Source organism: Ruditapes philippinarum, unplaced genomic scaffold (assembly GCF_026571515.1).
Source record: "Ruditapes philippinarum isolate M1 unplaced genomic scaffold, ASM2657151v2 ctg7819_1_1_1_1, whole genome shotgun sequence".
NCBI lineage: Eukaryota > Metazoa > Mollusca > Bivalvia > Venerida > Veneridae > Ruditapes > Ruditapes philippinarum.
The window spans coordinates 1-5,779 of NW_026864665.1; the positions used below are offsets into that span (position 1 = coordinate 1).

At 33.7% G+C, this 5,779-nt stretch overlaps 1 long non-coding RNA gene across 1 annotated transcript; it reads left to right on the forward strand.

The window, feature by feature from the left end:
* The first annotated feature begins 252 nt into the window (after positions 1–252).
* On the forward strand, positions 253–2,601 carry LOC132726427 (uncharacterized). The gene is made up of 2 exons (XR_009625193.1): positions 253–385; positions 2,222–2,601. It is a non-coding gene; the product is annotated as an uncharacterized LOC132726427 (long non-coding RNA).
* Positions 2,602–5,779: the final 3,178 nt, after the last annotated feature.

A 5,779-nucleotide genomic window follows, 5' to 3' on the forward strand; every position in this document is an offset into this window, starting at 1 on the left:
TAAATAAAACCCAGCGTCGTCCGCCGGTCATCCAGATATCGACTCGAGAACCACATATATGATACTTGCCGTGTTTGTCCAGGTGAAGGCAAAAAATAATGGTTAAAAGGCTCAAAAATATCTTAAATATCTTTTGCAAACGTAGAAATTTGAAAAAACAAGTTTTTATGTAATTTAACTATAGAGTTTAAAATGTAATTTAACGATAGATTTGTGATTTTGTTTTAGCATTCCGAGGTTTTTGACAAGACAATAAATGGTTATATTAGTGCGGATGAGTTGCGCTATGTGATGACGAATCTAGGGGAGAAATTACGGAACCAAGAAGTCGCGGAAATGATTCGAGAGGCGGATATGAACGGAGATGGAATGGTAGATTATAATGGTAAGTAGATTGAAAAGTGATGATAAAAGTTCGCGGAAATGATTCGAGAGGCGGATATGAACGGAGATGGAATGGTTAGATTATAATGGTTAGTAGATTGAAAGTGATGATGAAGTTGCGAACTGATTCGAGAGGCGGATATGAACGGAGATGGAATGGTAGATTATAATGGTAAGTAATTGAAAGTGATGATAAAGTCACGGAAATGATTCGAGAGGCGGATATGAAACGCAGATGAATGGTAGATTATAATGGTTAGTAGATTGAAAGTGATGATGAAGTTGCGGAATGATTTCGAGGAGGCGGATATGAACGGAGATGGAATGTAGATTAAAATGGTTAGTAGATTGAAAGTGATGATGAAGTTGCGGAAATGATTCGAGAGGCGGATATGAACGGAGATGGAATGGTAGATTATAATGGTAAGTAGAGTGAAAGTGATGATAAAGTCGCAGAAATGATTCGAGAGGCGGATATGAACGGAGATGGAATGGTAGATTATAATGGTAAGTAGAGTGAAAGTGATGATAAAGTCGCAGAAATGATTCGAGAGGCGGATATGAACGGAGATGGAATGGTAGATTATAATGGTTAGTAGATTGAAAGTGATGATGAAGTTGCGGGAATGATTCGAGATGCGAAATACATTAAAATATAAAGAGATTATACCTGAAAGAATGAGAGGAAGGGAAAAAGATAGAGAAAATGAATTGGAAAAAAATGCGATAATCCTAAAACTATATACAGTAGGCAATTTTGTAACTATAGGTAGCAATAAGTGTATTAAAAAACAATATGCTCACTCATTTAACAATTTATATACATTTTCTTGTGTTTTTTTATTATTCTGAAATTGATTTATTCTTTAACTAGAACATTAATTGAATTAAGTTAGATTATATTCAGCTAACAACATTTATGTATGCATATGTCCTTTTAATACAGTATATTTGTATCGCTGAATATGTGTTTCATTAGACATTTAAAGAAAGCTGATTACCTGATCAAGTGCAAAGTGCGAGTGTGTAGTGTCAAGTGCGATTGTGCGGTGAAAAGTGGAGCTGAGAGAGAACGTGAGGGATTAAGAACATGAGTAAACGATAGTCCGCCGCCACAGTTGTTGATAAAAGTACTCTAAAAATAAAGGAATTAATAACAGGTTGAACTTGATTTTCTGTCAGAATCTTAGCCACTTTCAGAGCATTTCTGCCATCATTGACAGCGATGAAAATACATTCTACCTTCAACGGCAGCAAATATTTCTTCAAGCGGGCTAGTTTGACGTCTGAAAGAAAAGACGCACTTGGTTGATATTTGGCATGCATGTCGCGAAGTGATGCATGTTTATGTGTAAAACAGTAAATTCTGTTATTTATCTCAAACTTGAGATATTTTGAACAAAAAAGCTGAAATTTTAAGATCAAAATATTTTATGTAATAGAGAAATCAATCATTTTATTAAATACTATGGAAATAAGTCTATAACAATGAAAGTGTCCTTATTTGCTGAATATAAATATACTAATCAAATTTCTAACCTACTTGAAGTTTTCTGTCTTCACTGCAGTAAAAAATATATTCATCGTAAGAATCATTCATATATATGAAACTGGTAAAATTATCTACTTACCGTTGAGTCTGTACCATTACTGTGATGTTCCCCCGGGAACCTATATGTAAAGTAGAGCCGTATCTTTATTAGAGGCGCCCTATATATTACTAACAAATTAACATGAAGTTTACTAGCTTACTTTGAATATACCAAGGATACGTCAAGTTAGCTCATATTTTATGATGGTTTTTGTCATAAACTAATATTAAGTGTTCTCATTTCAGAATTTATCAAGCTGTTGTGTAACACGGAGCCGACGAACTAAAAAAATGCTGAAAATTTTTAAATAGAGAAATATTTCGTATTTATTAATATTTTAATGTGATCGCCAGTGCAATGACGGTTTATTTATTTTATCTGTTTTTGACAATACTGCTCAGACTCTTTCGAAGTTATTTTTAGAAACATTGACGTGGTAAAACACATTTCCCCGTATATCATGCACATCTGAATTCATTTTTTTTTTTAAAAAGACTTTTTCTTTCAGACTCATGTTTGTAACATTTTTTTATTATTTCATTTTTTAATTTTTACATCTTTTACTGTCCTATTCCTTAATATTTGTAAATTTGTCAATTGTGATATAAAGAGTTAAAAAGCACGAGTTGACTTTTCTTTATTACTTGTCCACACACGATCAAGTAAATCACGACCTCTTATGCTAAAATATCACCTGAAGCTGGAAGCCAAGCAGATAAAGAAACATTCGAAAATGATCTCAAGCATAATAATAACTGACATATGTTACGATTCGTCTCGAGGGGACCCGCCCAGTAGTCGGTAACGAGGTTTGCTCAAAAATATTTGTTACGAAACAGAACTTTACCTATAGACTGCGGAAATAATATAAGCTCTATAGCCAACTAGCAGCATGAAGTTAGCCGTTTAGCAGCCTAAATGGATTGACATCTGTTAGAAATATTGAAACCTGAGTTTAAATTGCTTTAAAATCACTTTCTAAGGACATTAAATGCATAATATTATTTTATATGAACTCTAGACTTTAGAAAAAATATATTATCTTCGCAGCAGCCTATCAACCTGAATTGCCGAGTTGCCGCCTATCGGTGTGTGTTGGGGTACGGATAATCCGATCTGAACTGCAAACACATATCAAATATTTCCCCTGCATTATTATACTTTCTTTCTCTAGCATACTAGTATTTAATTGGTTTACCTTTTTAGCATATGAATTTACAACTTCATATAATATAACGGCGAAACGACGCATCTAAAGGACGCAGTTTCCTTCTAAAATGAGCAAAGGTGGTGTCATTTTGGAGCAAGAGAACCAACTGGCACCACCCCCACCCCATGCGAGATTAAATTTCAGCATGTGTTAAACTAACGGAACATCAGTCTAATATACATGCAATACAAGCAAACATGATGAAAAATAAACTTGACTGCCATAAATTTTTTTAAAAAAGCTGCATCGCAGACTGACGATGGCAGCCAAACTGACTAAAGTTAATGATATATAATTGAAATACCAAAAACAGTGACAATTGTAAAGCTGAGACCAACCGCGTAGGATTCGCAAAGGCTCATTAGCGATTCGGTGATGGAAACAAGAAAATATGACAAAACCAGAATGGTAGTAAAATGATGCATACATTCGTGCCCAATATGCAAGTCGTCAGACGGCCCGGTTTCCTGCAACCGAGCTCAACAGTGAAAAGACCGGCCTCGATGGTGACGCTAGAGTCTACAGGAAAGCAGGTATAATGTTGTTTTGTAAAAACTGAAACTGAAAATTTTGAAAACAAAATTAACAGAGATATGAATAATCTTAATAATATGAAATATATTTTAGTCATAAAAACAAAATGAAAATTATATATTCTAAAGTAAAACACGCCCAAACTGTTTTTACACGTACATAGGAGAATAGGAGAAAATATCAGATTGTAATTTGAAACTATCGAATACTTACAAATCAAAAAATAATTCAGGTTTATTATATACTTATAAATGAAATATTGAGAAATATTGATGAAATAAATTGCGTATTTTCATTTTCCGTATTTTCACTGTAAAAATTTATTTTTCACTGCAGTGAAACATATTTTCCGTATTTTCACTGGTGTCTTGCCGGACTACTTTCTTTTAAATTCTGCCAGTTCACAAAATTTAAGGGAAAGTCTTTCAAATTTTAATGTCAAAAAAGAGAAAAATGTATATAATAAACAGAAAATTCAAGTTTTTTCTATAAATACATGTTTTATTTTCATCTTGTGGCATGAAAATTACCATATTTCACTCGTGGCTAATGCCACTCATGAAATATTTATTTTCATACCATTCGATGAAAATAAATCATGTATTTATAGTATAAACTTGAATATCCTCTATTTATTACTTTTTGCCGACCTCGAAAAAAGCTACAGGGACTCAGCATAGTGTTGGGATAGTGTGAAAAAGTAATTCTAGAAAAAACTAGAAATGTGTCGTCACGCCACGGATGCCCCCCCCCCCCCCCCGCATGCAACCAAAATTTCAGATATAGAGGATATTGAATGAGTGTAAGTTCAATACTGAATTTATTGCACGAGTTGAATAAAATCATATTATGCGAGCCTCTGGCGAGCATAATATTATTTTTATTCAACGAGTGCAATACAGTCAGTATTGAACTTACACGAATTTAATATTCTATTTTTCTTGCATCTCAGACAGGATTATCTACTGTTTACACCGGTGCTAGAAATCTCTGTCTTACACCCCCCATGTAAGACAAGTCGCGTGCTTTAAATGACGTAATTGACGCACGCCTTTTATGAATGATTGGCGTTCATAGGATGACGTCATTTTTCCGTTATGAATGAAGTTGTATGTTCATACGCTACTATAAGAAAAAAGTGCGTAATGATAATATCAGTTTTCATAATTTCTGTTCCGAAAATAATTGACATGTAATATGCAAGAAAAAGAATCAAACACCGGCTGTTGGTACAGACGGGAATATCTAGCTCTCGGGTAACTGTTTAGCGGAAACTCGACAGAGCCTCGTTACCGCTGTAAACAGTTACCCTCAAGCTAGATATTCCGGTCTGTACCGGCAGCCGGTGTAAGATTCTTATAATCACATACCCAAAATAAAGACCGTTTAAATGAAATAAGAGTCATTTTTCATTGACGCGCCTATAGTATAACGTGTACATTTAGCGCGTCTTTACACTATGTTTAGATAACGCTAATGACGTCACGTCAAAATATATGCACGGCCGTGCAATACCATTTTTACGGAGTCGCAAAATCGGCACGGGTGTGTGATAAGTAATAATATTTAGTTCCATTTTTTTGCACAAATTATGTTTTTTTCATTTTAAGTTCAAAACCCTTAAAATATTCAATGTTAACACAAAACATTTTTATACAAAGTTCAAGGCACTGAAACTATTCAGTATTAACCTTTCGTAAATTGCATATTGCATATTTGTAGCCAAAATAATGGCTATATACATTTCCACAACAGTATGAGTGCTGAAACTGAAAATTCAAGAAAAAATAACTTTGTTCAAAATCATTGAACCACGACCAAATTCAAACTTGAACTACTTATTCCTAAGATATATCTATATGTCAAATTTGAGTTGAATGTGTATAACCATTGGGGAGATAATGAACGGAAACTTATAATTTCTGATTTTTTTTCAAAGTTCAAGAGGGATAACTCTGTCAGCTATCATCAAACCATGACCAAATTAAAAATTGACAAATGCATTCTTACGACATATCCATATCTTTAATTTGAGATGAATATGTACAACTGTTAGAGA